The sequence below is a fragment of the Sus scrofa genome, chromosome 12 (genome assembly GCF_000003025.6).
Source record: "Sus scrofa isolate TJ Tabasco breed Duroc chromosome 12, Sscrofa11.1, whole genome shotgun sequence".
Taxonomy (NCBI): Eukaryota; Metazoa; Chordata; class Mammalia; order Artiodactyla; family Suidae; genus Sus; species Sus scrofa.
Window position 1 is genome coordinate 8,426,413 of NC_010454.4, and position 23,815 is coordinate 8,450,227.

The 23,815-nt window shown below is 51.7% G+C and overlaps 1 protein-coding gene across 11 annotated transcripts in view; it reads left to right on the forward strand.

Annotated features, from left to right (window-relative positions):
• The window catches only part of LOC102165318, a 381,153-nt gene that overhangs the window by 221,573 nt on the left and 135,765 nt on the right, over positions 1-23,815 (forward strand). For 8 of the 11 annotated variants that reach the window (XR_002337040.1, XR_002337038.1, XR_002337031.1 and 5 more), the window contains one exon: positions 20,737-20,862. The exons of the other annotated variants lie outside the window; for them this stretch is intronic. The gene's annotated coding sequence lies outside the window, so the exon portion shown is untranslated. The remainder of the gene's footprint in view (positions 1-20,736; positions 20,863-23,815) is intronic. 11 annotated transcript variants of the gene reach the window in all.

Here is a 23,815-nt window from a genome sequence, read left to right on the forward strand (position 1 = left end):
AGGCTGAGGCCACCAGCTCCTCCAGGCTGCCTGGCGCCCCACCGGTCGAGCAGAGCAGGGAAGGGCGGCTGGCCTGGCTCCAGAGCAGCCCAGCAGGCCCAGCCATGCAGGCTGCCCTCGCTCTGAGCCCCTTTAATCCGGTGGCTGAGTGCAGTGATCCATGACGAGGGCTTCCAGGAGCCTCGCCGAGCCAGGCACCAGCGTTTCCACCCACCTCCGAGGGTGGTGGGGAGGTTGCCGCCTGGCTCCACAGAGCTGGCAGGATGTGGGAGATGCCACCAGGGGCCAGAGGCTGCAGTTGGATGCACAGAGGTCCCTGGGAGGTCCCCCCTGGGTCACAGGAAGAAGGGTCTGAGCTGACAGTGGGGAATAGTATGCGGCGAACATAGGAAAGGATGGACGCCCTTGGGGACAGCCCCTGGCAGGTGCTGCTTCTGTCTGTCGTAGGCTCGCCATCATCATCCCTGCGCTGCTGAGCCTTGTTCCAGCTCTTCCCGTCCCTTTCCTGCCTTTCCCCTCTGCCCTGACCTCAGGACAATTTGAAAAGGTTTTCTATCCAACAGAGGTCAGGTGGGGGAAAGAGGTGCCTTAATTCAGGCTCGATCGTGCAGGGGGAGAACAGGGGTGCTGGTGTCACCCGAACCACATGCTGACCTCAGTGCAGTCACAGGGCTGGTTGACTGCAGGTGGGTGACTTAGCCTCTCTGAGCCTCAGTTCCTCTAACACAGCACCTGCGGCATGGAACAAGCCAGGAATAAATTCTCTTACAATGTCCTTCCTCCTTGCCCCCAAGTAATCCTGTGCCCCCCATCCTGTGGCCTTCACAGACCCTCCTTGTCGGACCCCATTCCAGGGGACCCTGTGGGAGCCCGATGACCAGGCTGCGGCTGCCCCTCCCGAGGGAGGGGCCGGGTTGGGCCCACACGCTTGCTGGCCTACAGTTAGTCACAGGATGGGGTGGAAATCCAACTCGGAGCTGCTGGTCACACGTTCCTGGCGGCCAGCTGGGAGGTGGCCCCGGTCCCTGAGCACAGACACAGCTGAGCTTAAGTGACTGTGGCGAGGAGCCTGGCGTCTGGAATAACACGGCCGCCCCTGAGGTTTGTGTCTCATCACCTGGGAAGGTAGCCAAGCCAAATCGGCATCTCACTGTCTGTGGGCCTGGGGAGCCTAAGTTTGGTGCCTTCTCTGCAGGTCCTCAAGCCCCCACCTCCCCAAGAGGCCACTGGCCCTGAGGAGGTCACTTCTGGGGTTCATCCTTTGGGCCACCCCACTGCCTTCATGAGGATCACTCTCAGCAGAGCCTCCCCTGCCGCCTCAGCTTCCCTGTTCCAGAGGAAACTCACCACCCACCTGGGAGAAAGGGGGTGCTACTGACTTGGGGCGGAGTCCCAGGAGATCCTGGGAATAGTCTCAGGAGATGGCACCTGCTGGCCTGAATGTGGATGAGAGTTTCTGCCCAGTTGGGCCCCAAAATGACCCCCCAGAGCCCTAATTGGAAAATAGAATCTGAGCTAAGTTTTGTTTCTACTGCAGCATCACCTCCTCCAGGGAGCCTTCCCTGACTTGTATACATTTAAACACGTTTTCCCCTGGGTTTATAGCTTGCCCTATGCTTCGCACTATCCTGTGAATCAGTTTGAATAGTAATCGCTTCCTTATCTGTTTAGCCCCCTTGGCCATGAACTCTGCAAAGGTACAGACTGTACCCCAGGCACCTAACACAGCCCTTGGCTCTCAGGGCAGGGGGTGGAGGAGGGGGGCTCAAGACATGCCTGTTGATGGGATGCATGGGAGGGGTCAGGAGGAAAGGTCACCCCCGTGATGGACACGAGGGCTTTGGAGATGAACAGGTTCCCAGCATGTGTTCAAGAAACTCACCTTGGTGGGCAGGGTCCTGTGGTGGGCTGCCTGGGTTTCCGGCGTCTGGGAGACTCACCTGTGCTGGGAAGGATAAGGTGGGCAGAGTAGGCAGCCATCCTGCTCTAGGAGATGCTGCCGGCAGCCCCCACTGGAGCCACTGACATCGAGTTTGATGCCACGTGGCAGAATGAATGCCCAGTTTCTAAAGCCTGGAGAGAAAGGGGTTGGGTCTGGCTGGAGAGCGACTCTGCCCGTAAGCTCAGGAGGGCAGGACCGTGGTGGGTGGGAGGAGCGGATGGGCGGTGTGGGGAGACCACACCTTCAGGACAGCTAGCCATGAGTCAGGCTTTTGGTCTCCAAAGGGCAAAAATGAGAAGCCTGGTTTCAGTTACCAGGTCTTAGATGCACAAACACTGTTTTGGAAGCAGGAGCTTGGGTCATTTGAGGCCCTCTGCCAGCGTCTGAGTCTCCAGGTTTTGTTTTTGTTTATATTCTGAAGTGGAGGACTTGAGCTGGTATCTCTTTGAGGATACTCAGACCATGTAGGTATAGTCATTGGCAGTAGCCCCCCAAAACACTCTTTCTGGGTCCAGGGGCCCTGGGTTGATGAAGGCTTGGGCCCTGCATCGCTGGGTGGCTTCGGGGAAGTTGCTCAACTGTTCTGAGCCTCACCTATTTATGTCAATGGAAGTCTTCAGCTTCATGTAGCTTCTAGAGCTGGTACGGCAGTTATATCAGGTCAGAGATGTTGGAAAGTAGCTTCCAAAAAATGCTCTAAAAAATGCCAGGTGCTGTTGGTAGTTGTTGCTGTTGGTGTTTGTTTCAAGCAGTGGTTATCAGGGCTCACCTGAGCTCAGCCCTGACCCTCTCCCCACCCGCCCCAACCACCGTCTCTAGGTGGGTTTTCTTCTTCTTTTTTTTTTTTTTTTCTGTTTATGCCGCACCTGCAGCACATGGAGGTTCCCAGGCTAGGAGGTGAATCACAGCTGCAGCTGCCGGTCTACACCACAGCCACAGCAATGCAGGAGCTGAGCCACACCTGCCACCTATGCCACAGCTCAGGGCAACGCCAGATCCTTGACCCATTGAGCGAGGCCAGGGATGGAACCTGCATCCTCATGGATCCTAGTCGGGTTCTTAACCCGCTGAGCTGCAATGAGAACGCCTCTCGGGAACTTTCTAGAAATCAAGAAGTTGGTTTTGCCTGTTTGTCTTGGCGTCTGGTAGAGACAAAAGTCTCACAAGAGGCAGAGAGCCCCCGGCAGCCAGCCTGATGCCCAGGATGCCTGGCCTGGACACTGCCTCCAGGAAGTCTGGGCTCTGGTGACTGTTGACGCTGCCTGCGATTTCTCTGCAAAAGTGTGTGGACGGGGAGTTTGGCAGGCTTTCTGTGCCTTCGCCCCTTCCAGCTCCTCCTGGAAAAAGCCTGGTCTATGTCCCTGGGCACAAGTTATCGTGGAACCTGTGACAAAGCTCATCTCCTACGTTGTTCTGCCCTGGCCCTGGTCATCGTGAAATGCCACTTAAGCCAATAGCGCTGTCTCCCCAGGGCTCTCTGACTTAGCCCAAATCCCACATTTTTCAGTATTTTCAATCCTTCATTTAGTTTGTATTAAAAAAAAAGTCATTTTTTACATTCAACTTGATTGTACCCTATAAGCCAAGACGCTGAAGACATCGGTGAGTAAAGTCATGTGAAAATGACCAAGACCAGGGTATGTTTCATCTCACGGACGGCGCGGCGTGAACTTGGACACAAAATGTAGTGGAGCAGAGGGGATTACAAGGCAGGACTCAGATCCATGGATGCTTTCAGATCTTAGCGGTCCTCAAGCTTTCTTATTTTTGGAGGTTCCACCCATCTTATCAAAAGAGTTAAAAATGCACCCACACCCCCCATTAAATATAATTTTCCAGGAAAAAAAAATAACGAGGAGACCTTTATGATTTTTTTCTAACTTGGAGATTTAAGGGAAAAAAAGATCGATGCTTGTGATTTAACCTTTATTATTTCCATTAATAACTATTTGGGAATTGGGTTAAATCGCTGTTGGCCAGTTAACAATGTGATTTTGTGGATGTTTAAGGAAACGTTTGGTGTGGTTGGGCTTCGTAGTTCTTTATATTCCGAAGCCGGTCCTTCCTTCCTTCCTTCTTTTCTTTGTCTCTCTTTTTTTCTCCTTTTTTCTTTCTTATGTGTTCACGAGCCCATGAAAAGCCTGTAGGCTTTCGTCACTGTGCCTGTATTGCCTTAAAAAAGGAAAGTCTTGGAGTTTCCTGGTGGTGCAGCAGGTCACGAACTCAGCAGCATCACTGCTGTGGCTTTGGGTTGCTGCTGTGGTGCAGGCTTCATCCCTGGCCTGGGAACTTCCACTTGCCGTGGGTGAGACCAAAAAAAAAAAAAAAAAAAAAGAGTCTTTCTGGAGTCAGAGCTGAAGTTTGATTCCTGGTTAAATGTCCTTCATTGCGCAACCAAACAACACCTCACTATCTCCATCCGTTAATTTGCTCTATTTCATATGATCGTTTTGATGAGATGAACTAAGGTAATTAGTGAAAGCACATAGCCCTGTGCCTGACTCCTGCATAGAATGCTGTCTGGTTAAATATGTTAGCATTAAAACTCACATCAACAAAAATACATGATTTTAGAGTCTGAAAAAAATTAATTTGGACAGTTTTCTCCGATTCTCCAGTCAGATCCTAGAAACTCACATTAAAAAAAAAAAATAGAAAGTGATTATCAAGGATTTCATTCCTTCAGAATCCAGAATAATGTCCTCATGTTTGGGGCTTACCTTTCCTTATTTATTTTTATTTATTTACTTGGCCGTGTCCATGGTACGCAGAAGTTCCTGGACCAGGGATCAAGTCTGTACCACAGCAGTGACAATGCCGGATCGTTAACCGCTAGGCCACCAGGGAACTTGCAGGCTTACCTTTAAACTTTCTATGATCAAACATTGAGTCCAGGGACTTCATGATAGAAACCAGAGGTGATGGAGAAGAGAAGGGTTTTGGTCTACTTGAGGGAACAGGCTTTTCCAGCCCTTAGAAACATCTACTTGGAAACAATTAGCGTGTTAATTAGGGAGGATTCTTATCAGATCCTGCTGAACCTCTTCTTGGCCATGCCTTCCCAGCTGGAAATGGTAGAAGCAGCCCTGCCTTGGGTGGCTTTCTGTGACAGAGGCTGCTCACTCCTTCAAACCAGCCTTCCTCCCTGAATTTGACGTTGGGAGCTGCGTGGAGCTGGACCACGACGGGTGGGGTCCTGCCAGTCCCCAGGAGGCTTTCCCTAAACACATGACGAACACACACGTGACATGAGTCACACCTGAATGACTCCAGGGAGTTTACCCCACGTGATCTTTGGCAGTCATAGCTCTTGTCTTTCTAATTGGGAGGGCAAAGAAAAGGGTTGATGGATGGGAAAGCCGCAAGCTGGAAAATATGTGGGCATTTCAGAGGATGTACTAACAGCCACTTGGCACCACTTTAGCTGGGTTGGTTTCTCTTTCGAGACCATGTGCTTTGGTTGTCTCTTGGCATAGGGGGTGCCCATAATATTCCTGATGACCATGTAGGAAGCCCTGGGATTCAGGACACCTAACTTTCAGCTTGGATTCTGTGACTATGAAGTCAATATGGATGAGCTAGGGGTGACAGCATACGGAATTCAGTAAGAATGATGTATGGGGGGAAATTGGATCCTTTCAAAGAGCAAGCTCTCAATCAGCGAGGTTTCGCTTGACTTTACTGTCGGGTTAAAAGAGTCAGTGTGAGCCGGATGATAGTCTTGCTCGGCAGATTCCCAGATGGTTAAACAACAAGACCCAAAGTACCAATCAAAGGCTCATTCCAAATCCTCGTTGTGCGATACGCCTCCAGCTTCGACTGAATTTTTTATCAGTGACCTGACTGAAGATCAAGAAGGTCTTAAGATGACACCGGGCTGGGGTGAAGCTGATACGATGGGTGCTGGTGTTAGGATCCCTGCTACTCTCCACAGACTCAAGCGCTCAGCCAAACCCAGCAAGATGGAAGACTTTCAACCACTGCTGTTCAGTTTCATGTGGTTTCAAATTCAGAAGCACAAGAACTAGATTAGAGAGCCCTCCGTTGGCAGCAGTTCACATGAAAGCGATCTGGGGGTTTTCGTTGACCACAAGACTAATTTGATCCAACCGTGTGACTGTTGCTAAAAATGTTAAAATCCTTGTAGGCTGCCTTAATGGACATATGGGGCCCAGATCCAGGAAGGTGATGCTACAAGGTCTCCTGGCCCGAGCAGGCCATGTCTCAGAGGAGTTAGGTTTCATTCTGAGGATTACCTTTGAAGAGACATGGAGTGACTGCTGGGGGCAGGCAATGGCGGTAGAGTTGACGATATGGAAGTGGAGTCACTGGTGTGGTCGAGACCCACCCCCCCCCCCCAGGAGCGTTCCATCTCATAGTCTCTTCCTAGACACTAGGAAGTTGGGGGCATTTACTGCCCCCGAAGTCGGCATTTACCAGCCCGCGCCCCCGTCATTAGTTTGGGCATTCATGCAACCAGCTTCTTGATGACGCGCTATGGGTGGGGTGGCGGCTTTCCATTTCCAGGGCTCTGTGAAAGTTCTCATGATGGGATGCGTGAGCTTGCTTTTCCCCTTCACTGTCCCCAAGGAAGGACGACATCAAGGGAGCTGGGACCCGGGAATCCTCGAAGTCCCACTTGGAAGGCTCCCTATCGAACATCCATTTGGATTGTGACAAGAATGAAAACGAAAGCTCCCTTGTGCTAAACCACCGAGATTTGGGGAGTGTTTTGTTATAATGCTGATGACGCTCACACAGCTGTGGCAGAACATGCAAGGGAGGGAGGATGGTTATGGGCAAAGCACACATGGGTCAAGGTCCTTCACTGAGACGCTGTCTGGTTTTGACAACTGCAGGACGCGCCGAAGAATGAGAAGGTGGTTTTATCCGCCTGGAAATATTCCTGGAGAAATAGCTTCTGTCTGAGCTCTTATTAACTCCCTGTCTCCCTGAAGGCCCCCCCCCAGTAATTGTCTGTCTGTCCTTCCTTCCTTCTTTCTCTTTCTTTCTTTCTTTCTTTCTTTCTTTCTTTCTTTCTTTCTTTCTTTCTTTCTTTCTTTCTTTCTTTCTTTCTCTAATCATACTCCCCCAGCTTGCAGTGATGTGACCTCCAGCAAGTTTCTTGCTGACTCTGTGCTTCAGTTACTTAATCTGTAGAATGGGCACAAAGAGACCACCCACCTCCTGGAGTTGTGAGAGTGAACATGAGTTGATCATACAGCAGTCAATAAGGCCCGTTTGTGTTCTTATTTTTAAGGGGCTGTCCTCAAGAAACTCCCCACTCAGGTCTTCAGAAGTTGGGGTGGATAGAATTCTCTACCAATGAGAAAGAGGTTTTAGTTTTTCCGTAGATGATGCGGTCGAAGCCTGGCCCGCCCTTCAGTGCCTTGGGTGGGGGAGGGACCATGGTGGGAGGAAGAGCTAGATGTTCAAGGGCGGGGGTGGAGCCCCTGTTCCCTGGGGACAACCTGGCATGAGAGGAGCATCTGGTTGGTAATCCCGAAGCCAAGTGCTCTGAACGTTGCCATGGACGCCTTCTGAGGATGAAGGCGCCATCAGGAACACAGGGACCACGCCCTCTGTGTGGTCCAGGAGCCGAGGGGCGGGGGAGAGCATTTGGGAAGGGCACTGTTAGAAGTGGGTGGGGATTGTCCTTCCCTGAGACGGATCAGGAAGCAGACACGAGGTGACAATGTCCTGCTGAGGACAAGAGCCTCATGGCCTCCCAGTGACCCTGCCTTGTCACTGCTGTGTGCACCTGGAGAAGCCACTTCACTTCATTAGGTTTCATCTTCCTCCTCTGTCACTTGGGGCTCACAACCTCTGCTCTGTCACCCCCACGAGGAGATGCTGTTAAGTGAGGCTGGGGCTATGGGAGACTTTTGCAAAGTCACCTGGTCACAAAGTGCTACCCTTCCTGGCAGGTATCTCTCGTTCTGTTTTAGCCAGGAAGGGACTTCCTAACCTCTCAACTTGGACTTGAGCTGTTTAAGGAACCAGGGGGCCCCTGGGAACTGGAAGTGATGAAGGAGAGTCCGAGGATGCAGGAGAGATGGTCCTAGCAAGAGCAGAGATGGAGCCAGACGTGCTCCAGGGTCCTGTCCAGCCCAACTGTGCTTCTTGGGGAGTATTTCAGAGTTCTCGGCACAAGGCGAGGAGGTCGTGCAGGCTCGGGGCCAGGTCCCAGCCTCTTTTGACAACGCAGTGCTGTACTGCATTTCTTGGCCTTTCCCAGGCTTCACCGGAAAGCGGGGCTGTGCTGCTGCACCCCTCAACCAGCAGGGCAGGCGGGCGGGTGGTGGATGGGGGGAGATTCAGGGAAGAGGGAAGCGAGGCGCCTGGGTGTCTCACGTAATAACTCAGGACTGCCTACAGCCCAGAGAGGTGTTTCGCTCGCTGCAGAGGCAGATAATGAAGCATTCTTCCAAAATGAGAGAACGCGCCTTTGCTTGGCCCTCCCCCTCCTCTTTTTCCAATAAAATAATTAAACGGGGATTTCTGGAGACCCAACACCTCCAGAATCTACCCTAGCACGAGGGGCGGGAGAGGGGGCACTGAGCTTTGATGGGAGGGGAGAGACTGGGCTGGGAAGGGGCTTGAACGGGAATAGAGCAAGCGAGCAGGCCTAATGAGCAGGGTGTTGGGGTCTCTGAGGGCACAGGGGAGGGGGGCCCGCTGATTTCTCACCAGCCCAGATGACAGATGACTTAGCACGTCCCCAGGTCTCCAGGGCTGCCGTCGGCTGTGTACTTTCAACATATGTTTGGTATTATCGGTGTTTTTATAATAATAACTGTGGTCTTGAAAGGGACCAAAATTAATGAAAAGGCAGCGCTCCACCACATTTCACGTTATTATCATAGGAATGCTCTCTCGCTTGGAAGGGATGTCCCTTGGGGTGGGTCATCTCCCCCAGCCCCCCGACCCCGACTCTGGCTGGGTCTGAACCCCAGCTCATCCTACCAGCCCGCCTCAGGAGACCCCCTCGAGGGAGTCTGCAGACTCTTTCTGGGTACTTTCATAAGGAGGACAGGGCTGTGCTCGCACTTTCAGGATTATACACGGAAGGCCTTGGTGTTTGTCAGACTCTGCTGCACGCTCTCATCTGAGGCACCTGCCTGAAAGCATCCCTGGGTTCAGGGATGCACACTTTGGCTTGTGTTGTTGTTGTTGGGCTTTTTAGGGCTGCACAGGCGGCATATGGACGTTCCCGAGCTAGGGGTGGAATTGAAGCTGCAGCTGCCGGCCTATGCCACAGCTCACGGCAATGCAGCATCCTTAACCCACTGGGCAAGGCCGGGGATCAAACCCGCATCCTCATGGATACTAGTCGGGTTCTTAACCCGCTGAGCCACAACGGGACCTCCCGATTTAGCTCTTGATTTAGGATAGGGTTTCTCCAACTCCACTTGGCATTACTGACACATGGGGCTGGATCCTTCTACGTGCAGGGGGGCCGTCCTATGCGTGGAGGGCATTTAGCAGACCCCTGGCCTCTCCCTGCTGGCTGCTAGGAGCGTCCCCTCACTATGCGACAACCAAAAAATGTGTCCAGATGTTGTCGCATGTCCCCCAAAAGGAAGGCAACATTGCTCCCAGTTTTCTAAAGGCTCTAACGCGGGGATCGCTATGAGCGAGGGACGAGGTGAGCTCTCCTTCCAGACCAGCGCTGAGAATTCCCTAACGGGCCTTGCGGTTAAATGGCCGAGGCGGATAAGTGGAGAAGCCTGGGGTGGGGCCCGGGATTTGCATTCCTCAGGTTCCCAGGTAAAGCTGAAGATGCTGGCCTGGGAAGCGCACCTGGAGGATGCCCTCCCCCACCCTGGCAGCTGGCCTCCCCTCAGCACCAGGAGCATGTGGGGGTGCTGTCCCCTGCATGTGGGCTGTTTAGCAGCATCCCCGGCTTCTACCCACTAGACGCCAGCAGCATTCCCCCCACATGGTAAAAGTCAAAAATGTTCCCAGACCTTGCCAGGGACCAGTGCCTCGAGCTGAGAACCACTGCCCTAGGGAAAGGCTCCCTGGAATCCCTGCCAAGTTCCAGGAGTCCGGGCGGGGGTGGGGGCTGCTCCTCAGGTTCAGGAAATTCTGCTCCCCACCCCCACCCAGCTCCAGGGACGTGGCTCTGCTCCACGGAAGAGTGACATGCGCATGTGTCACTGTCACATCTGAGGAGGGGAGCACGTGACTTGCTGTGAATAGCCTCCCGAGGGTGGTGTGTGATTCACTTTTCTGAACAAACTCGTGTGGGTCCCCACACGCCAGCACGCTTTCATCCTTTGCCTTCCGTCGTGGCCTTCTCAGTGGCCAGAACTGGCCGTCGCCTCTAGCGCGTCTCCACCCCCGCCCCCCGCCCCGGCCCCGTGCTCCCCTCCCTGCTCCCCTCCCAGCCCGGATGGGGGAGGCAGCTCTTGCGATATGCCCCTGGTTGTGTTCCAATCACAATGTATTGCTGTGTTTTATTGTTTCATCGTGTCTGGGTTTCCCGGGGGTCCTGGCACATACAGGACTGCCGTCCTCTGACTCCACTGATGAGAAAAACTGGACTCTGGTGTGATGCACACGGCGCGGTTGGCCTCACTGGTTCATGTCCTGTACCTCCCTGTCACTCACAGCCGTGCTCCTGTCATCACTGCTGTGCTCCCCTCATCACAGCCCTGCTCCCCCATCACTGCTGTGCTCCCCTCATCACAGCTGTGCTCCCCTCATCACAGCCCTGCTCCTCCATCACTGCTGTGCTCCTGTCATCACTGCTGTGCTCCCCTCATCATAGCTGTGCTCCCCTCATCACAGCCCTGCTCCTCCATCACTGCTGTGCTCCTGTCATCACTGCTGTGCTCCCCTCATCACAGCCCTGCTCCCCCATCACTGCTGTGCTCCCCTCATCATAGCCGTGCTCCCCTCATCATAGCCGTGCTCCTCTCATCACAGCCCTGCTCCCCCATCACTGCCGTGCTCCCCTCGAACTGCTCTCCCCTCATTTGCTGCTGTGGTCCAGCCACACTCTCCCCTTCCTCTTCCTCTAACACACCTCCTCCTCCCCACACTGCCTGCCCCCCTTTCTCCGATGCCCTGACTCTGCCTGACCCCCCCTCCCCCTCCTCCTTCATGTCTCAGCTCCCGTGTCAGAGAAGGTGGGTGCCCTTGACCTCAGCTGACCTTCCCTCTCCTGCCAAGCCCACCTCTATCCTATGGCCCTGTGCTCTCTCCACAGCACATGCTATTACTTGCAATTGCCCTGGTTTCTGTGTCCCCCAAACGTGGGATGGGTTCCCCAGGAAGCAGATGCTGCAATGGGGTAGGGGGTGACTTTTCTAAAAGGAAGGGGGGAAGCCGGCTTGGGCAGGAAGGGCCTCCAGCATGGGAAGACCTCCAAAGTCCTCGCAGCCCATGGGGGGCTTGGAGCAGAAATCGCCCATTGGAGAAATGGCTGTGGTTGGAAGTGGTTTGGTCTTTGGTCCATCACCTGCTCAGCCATTGACCAGGGCCAGCCCCAAGAAGAGCATGGCCACAGCTGGAAGGCTGAGGGGACCTTGGACTCGCTAGTGGCTGGGCTGTCCTCTCAGTCAGGCAGTGAGCCTTTCCTTAAAGGGGGGTCTGGACCACCCAGCTCGCCTTCTGCCTTGCTGAGCCAGCAGGCCTGCTCCCAGGAGCAAGGAGCCCACAGATCCTTCTTACGGCTGATCCCCATTTCTAGAATCGAGCGTCACAAGATGCTCAAACAGGAGTTCCCATTGTGGCTCACCAGCTTAAGAACCCGACTAGTATCCATGAGGATGCAGGTTCAATCCCTGGCCTCACTCAGTGGGGGAAGGATCTGGTGTTGCTATGAGCTGTGGTGTAGCTGATCTGGCATTGCTGTGGCTGTGGTGTAGGCCAGCAGCTGCAGCTCTGATATGACTCTAAGCTGGGAACCTCCATATGCCGCGGATGCAGCTGTTAAAAGAAAAAAAAAAAAAAGATGCTCAAACAATATCGTGGAGTGACAAACACATGTTTTGGAGAAGAGAAGGCAAAGCACCACGGCTCCAAAGTAGCTCAAACTGTTTTTCACCCTGCATTGCATCCACGGCATGCAATCGGGACCCTAACCCTAAACCCTAACCCTAACCCTAACCCTAACCCTAACCCTAACCCTAACCGTAACCAAGGTTTTAAAAGCTGGAAAAGATCACCATGCAGGGGTGTCTTGTCGCTTGCCTCTTGTAGGCGGGCTGGGTGACTTCTTGAGCCGGCTCTGTAAGTCAGGGGTGAGGCGGGGGACGAGGGGGAAACAGCAGCCCCGGGATCTCAGAGGGAAAGGAAAACAGAACTCCCAGGTGGGCCCAGGCACCTTCCAGGGGCCGTGGGTGCCCGTCAGACCGGAATGGTTATCAGCTTGGCAGAGCCCAGCACCTTGGGTGGCCAAACAAACCTCAGATACGGTGTTCCCAGAGACCAGGTGGGTGGCAGGGAGTGTCCCTTCCTGGTTTAGCCTTTCTCCTGCCCCAGCATTTTCCTCTGCTCATGAATCGGGCTGGGATGGGCTTGTCACCAGCGCTGCCGTCCTTCTATGGACCATATCAAAGCCCAAGATTCTGAGGGAACAGACCCCAGGGTGAGGCCCCCGTAGGTATGCAGTGCACAGAGATGCAGGGGGAATCTCCCTGGGTGGCAGGGATGCCCATGGGGTAAGGAGGGAAGGGTGTGAATTCTGAGCGCTGAGAGAAGAGGGCAGCAGAGCAGGGGTCGGTCCTGGAGAGATGCTCTGCCCAGAAGGCAGGTGTGAACCTCTGTTTACAAACCCAGAAATGCAAGCACTAGAGCTTGATTTTCCTAAAACGCCATTCTCTCCGGGCATTTCAAGACCCACCCCTCCCCCAGTAGCTTTTACCCTTTTCATTGGAGTCGCATCCGATTTCGGGGTATGGGGGTGCTAACCGAATGCAGAGACATTAAGGGGCCCGTCACGATGGTCCTTCGGCATCATCTGTCCACACTGGACTCTCCTGAGACCTCCAGCTCTATTCAAGGGGTTGTCAGCTTGTCTTCTGTCCCCAACCAGAGACCCTCCAGGGCCACACACTTCCAGCTACTGCGCCAAGGCTCCTGGCAGCACTTCTTACTTGCTTCTCAGAATATCGACTCCTTCTCTGGTGGCTGCCTCCCTCTGCTCCTCCAACACAGGGCATCTCTGAGTCTTTTGTTTTTGCTTTTTTAGGGCCGAACCTGCGGTATATGGAAGTTCCCAGGCTAGGGGTCGAATCGGAGCTGCAGCTGCCAGCCTACACCACAGCCACAGCAACATGGGATCCGAGTCCCATCTGTGACCTAGGCCACCCGCTTTCAGCAACCCACTGAGCAAGGCCAGGGATGGAAGCCACATCCTCACAGACACTGTCAGGTTCTTAACCCACTGAGGTTTTATCTAAGAGTTGCTTCGCCTTCTCTTGTCATACATTCTCCCCTATTTGTTGTATTTGCTGTGCATTTCCAAAGCCTGCTTTGAACCTCGAAACCAAGAATTTCTCTAGTTCCTGCTGTATGGCCTTTCTCTGATGTGGTAGGTTGAGGAGACCCTTACTAAAACTGGATGGGGGGAAGGCCAGTGGGTGCAGGGACATTATAAGGGGCTGGCAGGAAGGGGACAGTTGGTGAATATTTCAAAAACATTACCCCCCTCCACCCCCGACTTGCTCTGGGGAGCTTGTCCTGCTTAGAGCCTAGTTCCTCTCCTGCCCCATCTGAAGGTAGTTGGTGCCATCTTCCACCCTCAGGGGTGGCGACAAGGTCATCAGATACTGATGGGGCAAGGAAGGCATCTCCTCAGTCCTTTTCCTTAGCAAGTCCTTCCTTTACGCCAGCAGAGCCCCTTGCCTCGAGTCAGGAGGGTGGGGAAAGAGACGCAGAGCTGGGAAGAGCGGTACAGCCCCCAGAGCAGAAACATGCCAAGTGTTGCCATCTGGGAATCTCCAACGCTGGTAAAATCTCAAAAGCCGGCTTCAGTTTCCCTAAAACCATGTCTAGGCAGTGTGCTGATGTGAACAGCAAAGCGAGAGTGACCGGGTTTAAATATTAGCCCTGCAAATTAGGAGTGAACTTGGGACATGTATTTCATTTCCCTTTTTTCCTCCATTTCCACATTTTTTAATGGGCGTGATCGTTGTGAAGATAAAATACAATGATGTTTATAAAGCCCTTAGAACAGTGTTTGGCTTGTCTAGTTGCGATCGATTATTGTTTGTTCCTTTCTTTCTTTCTTTCTTTCTTTTTTATGACCCCACCCACAGCATATGGAAGTTCCCAGGTCAAGGGCTGAATCTGAGCTGCAGCTGCAGCTGCTGACATACATGTGCCGCTGCGGCAGCGCTGGACCCTTTAACCCACTGTGCTGCCTGGGGTTCAACCCCAGCCGGGGCAGGGGTTAAAGTCAGATTCTTCACCCACTGCACCGCAGCGGGAACTCTTCCTTTCTCTCTCTTCTGAGGTCCACAGATGAGAGGGCAGCTCTCATCTCTAAGGTCCTGAGTATTTAATGCTGAGAATACACGGAACATTCAAAAATCCCCTCTAAACAGAACATCGAGTCAATGCAGAGGAAGAATTACTCAGACCTCTTTAGCCTTCCTCTCTTCTTAGCTCTAATACCTGGGGAGATGGGTAACTGCATGTCTCATCTTGGCACAGACCCTAATGTGGTGTGATTCAGTCTCCAGTGATGCTCTGCGTTCCCGGGGACTTATTTCATACCTGGAGTCTCTCATTGGTAAGATGTGTTTCCTTTTCAAGTATCAATTTCTTCAGCTGATTGGCTCCATTCCACGTCTCATGGTCACGAATGCCTAGCCGATAGGAGTACAGCTATAACACTTTAGAAGGAAATGCACGATGATAAAATTCTTGCCTTTAAGTGAACTCACCACATACTGAAAGCAAAAGCATGCAGGTAAGATGATCAGGAATGACTTTTTTTTTTAAGCCACAGAGGAAGCATTTGTGATCACACCTATCGCTTCTCCTGGGCTTAAAGCTGGGACCTGCAGCCTTCTGACCTTCGATGATGCCTCGGCTTGGGTGCCCTCTTGGCTCAAGGTCACCGCCCACAGCCCTTATGTTCTGGAGGCAAAGGAGTTGCTGGGATTTCAAAGGAATGGCTGTCTTTGTGCGAGAGGAGAGCTCAGAACCGAAGGCTTTGGAAGGGCTGGGTCAAAAACCACAACAGGGTCTCTTGCATCCAAAACCATTCTCCTGTGGGGATGGTACCTGGGGCCAGGGGACGGGCGGATAAACGTGTATGGTGCATTACATTCCTCAGATATGAGTCTTTGGTTGAGAAATGAGGGTTCTTGGCAATGCCTTGGGAATCGAACTGCCTTTATTCTGCCTCAGGGGTTGGGGCCGAGCCGGGCACACAGGGGACAGGGGGCACTGAACTGGGTGAAAGTCTTTGTCACCTATTTTTGCTTTTACCCAGTTACTTGCCTCTCGTCTGGAAGTGACGAGTCAGTGATGCTGCCTGTGGGTTCACCAGTGTGGGTTTTGCTCACTGTCCTTGGGCCACTCCAGCAGGGAGCCAGGCAGGGCAAGGGTGAAGGGTTGGTACTTTCTTGCAAAGCTGTTTTACCTTTTTGTGTCGAGTGGAAGAGGCAGCCGCTGCAGGAACATCCCTGCAGACTCAGCGTCAGCCCCAAATCAAGAAATTAGGGATTTCCCGTTGTGGTTTAGCGGGTTAAGAATCCGACTAACGAGGTTGTGGGTTTGATCCCCGGCCTTGCTCAGTGGGTTAAGGATCTGGGAGTTGCCGCCAGTTGTGGCCTAGGTCTTGGATGTAGCTCGGATCTGGTGTTGCTGTGGCTGTGATGTAGGCGGGCAGCTGCAGCTCTGATTCGACCCCTCGTCCAGGAACTTCCCTGTGCAGGTGCAGCCCTAAAGAGGAAAGAGAAAAGAAAAGAAATGAGGGGGTGGGATCTGAGGTAGGACAGTGCCCGGAGGCACAGAACGGGTTAGTGGCAGAGAGGAAAGCAAAGGGCAGACTATTTGCTACTTGCATATCCAAACGGATGTGTGATGCTTGAGCTCAAAATCTAATTGTGATTGTGTGCGTCTGAGCTCATTAAAATGGACAGCCGTGAATGTGGGCTTCTCCTCTTTGCCCCCTTCCATGTTGCCTCGCCTGCTCGGTGCCCCAGGAGACTAACCTGGAGGAACTGCATCAAAAACCTCTCTGCCCCTCTGACTTCCAGGTAGCTCTGGACAAAGGTGAGTCTAGGGAGGAAGATGGGAGAGACAGAGGAGAAGGAGCTGGGGTGTTCACAGCCCCTCCCCCCGGCCCTCCCCGGTGTGTTTCGCTGGTGGCTGTTCTTTCAAGGGCAGCAGCTGAGTGCCTATGGATGATACCCTCCCCTCACGACTTCCTTGCACCTGCCCACACGTTGTAAAATAACCCCTTTCCTATCTCGCCTCAAATGACCTCATTTAAGTGTGTCATGCCTTTCCTGCCAAGACCCTGATTGACACAAAAACTGAAAGTTGGAGGGAAGAATTTAAATAGTGCAGCGGTCTTTACTGAGCTCTTTGCTTTCGCATTCCTTACGAGGAAGCTCAGCTTTGGAGAATCGGGGGAGGAGAGAGGATGGATGGCATTGAGAGAACCACAGGCACTAGTAAAAAGCTCCCCACTTTTGTCGTTGTTTTGTCGTTGTTTCTAGTGTTATTATATAGACAGGTGATAAGTGACTACATTGGGATTATAAACAACTAAAACACTACGGGTGTGAATAAGCGGAACAGTTTCATCTCTGCTTGTGCTCCCTCTAACCTCACTCTTCTTCCTCCTGCCTGGTGCATTTTCTTCTCATCTTCCCAGATGTTTTTGTATACGTCCATATATGGATCTACACACATGCAAATATAAGACAAACTTGGCCTAGAGTATATGCATTGTTCTGCCAACTCTCCCCATCAGTACTTACGGCTGCTTCATTCTTTCTTTCTTTATTTTTTTGCCCTTCTTTTGGAGGGGGGCTGCGCCCAAGGCATATGAAGGTTCCCAGGCTAGGGGTCCAGTTGGAGCTGTAGCCACGGCCTATGCCAGAGCCACAGCAACGCTGGATCCGAGCCACATCTGTGAGCTACACCACAGCTCACAGCAACACCAGATCCTTAAACCCACTGAGCAAGGCCAGGGATCGAACCTGCATCCCCATGGATGCTGAGCTACGATGGGAACTCCTATGGCTGCTTCATCCTTTTTTGACTGCTGCATGATATTCCACACCTTGGGTATAAGTAAGTCATTTCACTCTTTTGTAGATATGTAGGGTTTTTTGTAGTTTTTCACTGTTAAACCAAACATTGCAATCAGCATTCTCACACCTATTCTTTCTCTCTCTCACACACACACACACACACACACATGCATCCCAAAGTGAGTATTTCCTAGGCATAGACCCTTCAACATCGAATTAGGTGAAATAATATAATTTAAACTTGGTAGATCTGCCCACTTGACCGCCATGAAGGCTGCTTCAATCATTTGTGAAAGTGGGTTCTCCTTCGATTCTCCCCAACTGTGTGCAGTCAATCCTATTACACTTTGTTCATCAGATGGAAAAATAAACTCTTTTTTTTTGAGTGACTGTACCTGCGGCATAGGGAAGATCCAAAGCCGTGGCCATACCAGATCCTTTGGCCCACGGTACCATCAAACCCGTGCCTCCACAGCAACCCAAGCCACTGTAGTCAGATTCTTTTTTTTTTTTTTTTTTTTGGTTCTCATCATTTTTTTTTCCCAGTGTACAGCAAGGGGATCAAATTATCCTTACATGTATACATTTTTTCCCCCACCCTTCGTTCTGTTGCAATATGAGTATCTAGACATAGTTCTCAATGCTACTCAGCAGGATCTCCTTGTAAATCTATTCTAAGTTGTGTCTGATAACCCCAAGCTGCCAATCCCTCCTACTCCCTCCCTCTCCCATCGGGCAGCCACAAGTCTGTTTTCCAAGTCCATGATTTTCTTTTCTGTGGAGATGTTCATTTGTGCTGGATATTAGATTCCAGTTTTAAGTGATATCATATGGTATTTGTCTTTGTCTTTCTGACTCATTTCACTCAGTATGAGAGTCTCTAGTTCCATCCATGTTGCTGCAAATGGCATTATGCCATTCTTTTTTATGGCTGAGTAGTATTCCATTGTGTATATATACCACATCTTCCTAATCCAATCATCTGTTGATGGACATTTGGGTTGTTTCCATGTCCTGGCTATTGTGAATAGTGCTGCAATGAACATGCGGGTGCATGTGTCTCTTTTAAGTGGAGTTTTGTCCGGATATAGGCCCAAGAGTGGGGTTTGTAGTCAGATTCTTAACCTACTGAGCCACAGCAGGAACTCCCCTCAAATGCTTTTTTAGATGATTTCCGTGACTGCCACGAGGCTGAGCCTCTTTGACTGCCTTTTGCCATTTGGATTTCTTCTACAAATTCTCCTTTCCCTCTTCTGCAGTGATTGTCTTTCTCCAGGGTGGCCGTCTTCGATCTTATTATCTTCAGATATGGAGACAGCTAAATGGAGTCTGTAGTCCTTGGCTGTTCTTGGCAGTTACATCTAAATTCAAAGCATATGATTTTGCCAGGGATGTTCAGCACATTGCCAAAGAGAACCAAGATGAAGAAACAAAAGATCCAAGTCTTAAAATGCACGGAATACATCCCCCCATGTCTACTTATATAATTTTCTATTTGACTTGATCTATTTAATTACGCATTATCGCTATCTGGCTGTCTACCTCTCATTTCTCTATGCTCTGAATTTCCTCCGATGTCTCTGCCCTGTTCTTGGAGTACACCTGTCCCCGTCGACACTAAGGCACATGTCCTCAAGGACACACGGGGGACAATTATTAATGAGGGTTGAAGAGCATTCGATTCAACGTCTGTACATCTTTTTTTCAAGTATAGTTTATTTACAGTGTGGGGATTTCTGCTGTACAGCAAAGTGACCCAGCCATACATATACATATATTTTTTTCTTTTTACTTTATCTTCCATCATGGTCTTTCCTGGGAGACTGGATACAGTTCCCTGTGCTGTACAGTGGGACCTCATTGCTTATCTATTCTAAATGTAGTCATTTGCATCCGCTAGTCCCAACTCCCAGTCCATCCCACTCCCTCCCTCCTCCTTCCCTTGGCAACCACAAGTCTGTTCTCTGTATCTGTGAGTCTGTTTCTGTTTTGTAGATAGGTTCATTTGTGCCATATTTTAGCTTTCACAGAGAAGTGGTATCGTATGATATTGGTCTTTCTTTTTCTGACTTCATTTAGATGATAATCTCTAGTTGCATCCATGTTGTTGCAAATGGCATTATTTCCTTTTTTACGGCTGAGCAGTATTCCATTGTATATCTGTACTAAATCTTTCTAATCTATTCATCTGTCAATGGACATTTAAGTTGCTTCCATGTCTTACATCTTACTGAAGTCCAGAGGGGAAAGATAACCTGACTGCCTGACACCACCAACTATCAGTGAAGCTAGAACTTGAACCCAGGTCTTCTCATTCTTCGGTTCATGACCTTTCCATGATGCCGAGTTAATTTCCTCAATTCCAGTCCATCCTACTCAAGAGGCATTGCTGGGCACCTACTGACACAAGCAGCCTATGAAGTGGGCTGGTGATTCAGAGGTGAATGTAGTACCCGCCCCCTTGCCACCAACAAGCTCTCTACGTGGAGGCAGACCTTTGCATTCTTGTGCGGGGACAATAGTGAAGCCTGCCAAATGGCTTTGGAGCATCTCACGAGCGAGATGGGGATTCGGAGCTTTCTGGGTCATTTTGGCTCGGCTCTGGTACCTGGTATTTAACCAAACCCTAATTTGGATGCTGCTGGGAAGGTACTTCGTAGACATGGTTAACACTGTCCATCAATTGACCTTAAATCCAGGGGATCACCTTGACAGTGGGGGTGGGCCCTAACCCAATCAGTGGAAGGCCTTCCGAGCCAAAACTGAGGTTTCCCAGAGAAGAAATGCTGTGTCATGTCAGTAGCATTAACACCTGCCTGTTTGTCTGCACTGTGGATTTTGGACTTGAGAGCCCTACCACAACTGTATGAGCCAATTCCTTAAAACAAATATCGTCATCTCTCACTCTCTCTTTCTCTTGCTCTCTCTATATCTTCTTCCTATCTATCTATGTAATCTCTTTCTCTCTCTCTCTCTCTCTTTTTTTTTTTTTTTTTTTTTTTTTTTTTGGCTTTATAGGGCCGCCCTGGCAGCATATGGAGGTTCCCAGGCTAGGGGGCCAATCGGAGCTGTAGCCGCCGGGCCTACGCCAGAGCCACAGCAATGGGGGACTCGAGCTGCATCTGTGACCACAGCTCATGGCAACGCCAGATCCTTAACCCACTGAGCAAGGCCAGGAATTGAACCTGCAACCTCAAGGTTCCTAGTCGGATTCATTAACCACTGAGCCACGACGGAAACTCCAGTCTATCTAATCTCTCGTTGCTTCTATTTCTCTGGAGAACTCTGATTCAGCGACTTTAAGCACAGGAGACTAGCAGACCCAGAGGCTGCTGAAGCTGCAGCCATGAGGCCAGTCTGGACCACGTGCTAATTTCTGCTTCTAGGCGTAGCTCCCACTCTGTTCCCACACTCTGCCATATCCAGCCCCGGAGGTTCCTAGCTGGCTGGAGCCTGGTCCCCCTCTGTCCGCCAAAGAGCTCTCCTCCTCTCCTTTCTGGTGTCAACGAATTCCATCCTCCTGACAAGGCAGTTTCACCGTTTTGCAATCCTTGTCATCCACAGGGACACACACCTCAGCAACCTCTGCCCCTCTGACCTCATCCAAGTCACTGGCCTTGGGAGGCAGCCCAGGTGTTTCGATTGGGCCAACTGCTGACATTCCCTGCTGGTGACAACTTCTCCTCAAAGGTATGTGTGGAAGGTGAGATTTACAGAGGCTGTCGGTCAGGTGACGCGAGAGGAAGAGGGGGCCGTGGTTCAGCGTCCGCATCTCCCCCGACTCAACCCTCGGAACAGACCATGGCTGCTTCCTGGGGCACCACTGTGAGACAGGGGTGGGGGAGTGTCTTGGAAAAGATTTGCTGCATTGAAAAAAAAGTACTAAAAAGAAAGCCTCTTAGGCCATGTAGCTTTGGGGTAAGGAAGAGGTGGAGACCTCGCCAGAGTAAGCCTCCGAAGCTTCCTGTTTTCAGGCAAGCGGGAAGCATAGTGCAAACATCCTTCTTCATTTATGCTCTTTGTTCTTGCTCAGCCAGTGTGCTGTTCGACAGGGTGGCCTTTCAGACGCATGCTCCCGTCTGCATTATCTGCTTCAGATCAAAAGAGAAAATGCATGAGAATGTGCTCAGAAGGCCTGGTTCCCGCACACATGCCAGTTATAATCATAATCATAAATGCTCGGGCTGGGACCTCTTGGGGACTCTAGGCTTGTGTGTCCCTCCCTGAGCTCCGTCCGTCTCCTCCCTGGAGAGCTCAGGCCAGCCCGCACTTACTGCATGTTAATTGCCAGGCTTCCGTAAGCCTTGGGGGGACTTTCACCCCAGTGGAACCTGAACGAACTAAGTTAGAGAATGAGGGTTTCCTTTTCTCCCCGAGAGCACAGGGACCAAAGAATTCATTCATTCCATGCCTTTGCAAATTCTCTTTGAGCAGCTACTGCTCCCGCCTTCCCCGTCCCCCGCCGCAAGATCTATCCGTCCACTATCATGTTTCTCCACTTACCCAGGACAGTTCCCCGTTTGCACTGGTTTTCCCAGCGTAGTTACTCATAGCACATGTCCATTTTCAAGAGTGCTCCCGTTGAGATGATAAGTTCTGTGGTCTCAAGATCTGTGATGCTTCTGGGCAACCATGAAAAAAAAGTCAGGGATCTTTTCTAGGTACCAGGACAGGCACCCAAATGCTGATGATTGAACCAGTTTGGCTCTTTGCTGATCATGGCGATTGGAGGCAGGGGGATCGGGGAACCGTTGTGTTAGGTCTCCTGGACAACCCTCCAGGGATGGAATGTGCTGGACTAGTAGGTGACCAGAGGTGCGTGGGAGTGGCCTTTGTGCGGTCTCGGTGTTGTCACGGGGTGAAAAATTAGCCCCCGCTTTTAAATGCGATCAGGGAGACGCTCGATTCAAGTCAAGGTCTTCGTGAGGGAACTGGGCTTCGGGAATACGACAGAGTTGAGTGAAAATAAGCAGCAGCCTCTGAGCCTCTTTGTGGCAATACGTTACCATACGTCCAGTAGGCGGATGGTCAGGAACATGTGTCATTTGTTTAGAATTCGGCACATTAGGAGGTGTATTTGCATGTGCTCTGACTCAGGGCTCCTGGCAATGGGAGGCATGGAGGAAAGGAATGATCAACCTCTCTTTAAAAAAATTTCTTTTCTTTTTCTTTTCATCTTTTTAGGGCTGGGCATGTGGCAAATTCCCAGGCTAGGGGTCGAATTGGAGCTGTCGCTGCCGGCCTATGCCGCAGCCACAGCCACGCCAGATCTGAGCCACAACTGCAACCTAGACCACAGCTCACGGCAACACCGGATCCTTAACCCACTGAGCGAGGCCAGGGATCGAACCCGCGTCCTCATGGATATTAGGTTGGTGACCGCTGAGCCACCATGGGAACTCCTCACTTTTTTTTTTTTTCTTAATTAAAAAAAAAGCAAGGAAACTTTTCCAAAGTTGTCCAGCTAAAGGGTGGCAGAATCCTGTCTTGATGAGCTCACTCAAGTCTATTAGTCTTCCTACCTTATTTATTATCGTGGAGATCATATCAGAAGACAGGCCAGAGCCTTTTGCATTCCAGAAATAGGTGTTTTGATGCTCGCCAAAGGCAGAGCTGGCTCCAGAGGAACAAGCTTAGGGTTCTATGAGAGCAGTTTATACACTATTTATACAGAGACCAGCCCCATCAGAGAGGCTGCTACGAATTGGGCAGTGGTGACGGAGCTGTTTCCAGAGCTCTGGGGCTCCAAGGGGATCAAGCCAGCCCATCTCCCTTTACAACTAGCAGGCCTTCCTGCCCAGAGGACAAACAGGGGCAGGAGCCCAGCCCTGCACCCAGGGAGCAGAGGAGTGGGCCAGGCCCGGGCTCCCGCTACGTGATTGCGAACATGTGAAGCCAGGGTGATTGAACTGCGGGTGACCCCGCGCAGCAAGGAGGCTAATTAGAGCTTCTCTTCCCCACACTTCAGTCACAAGCCCCCCTCCTGCCCTTCCTCCTGATGGTGCGGCTGATAAGGAGGGATTGAATTTATGAAAAGCGATGAAGATGTTTGGATAAGCCTCGGGACCAAGGCGAGCCAGCCGGACGAGTCCGGGCCTGACGGAGGCAGCGGGGTTGTCTGGCAGCGGCGGAAGGGGCCGGCGAGGCCAGGCCGGAGGAAGGGGGGGAAACGAGCCCTGAACGTGACGCCCACGGGCGTGGCCCGGGGCTGCTCCCCTGGGCCCTCGTGGTGGAAAGGGGCTTGCTGAAAGCTGGCTCTGCGGGGAGATTGTCAGCTTGCCCCGTGTCGCCTGGCAGCCCGCAGCTCCTGCCTGGACCCAGGGAGAGCCTGTGTGAGCAGAAGAAACCAGAGGACCGAGGCCGATGAGTAACCAAAGGGTGGGAGCCTAGAAAACGGCTCATCCCTTCCAGAGGTGAAGGTCAGACTGGGAAGAATAAGGAAGGGGAAAACGTGCACCAAGCACCGGGCAGAGGGCACTGTATGTCGTATCCCACCTGGTCCTTTTCTGTGAGTGTCATGCCTACCGCATGCATGGAATAAGTAAAGCTCAGAGAGGGTCCGTAACTTCCCCAAGGCCACACAGCCAATATGTGACGAATCGAGGCATCAAAACCAAGTTGTGAATTAAAAAAAAAAAAAATC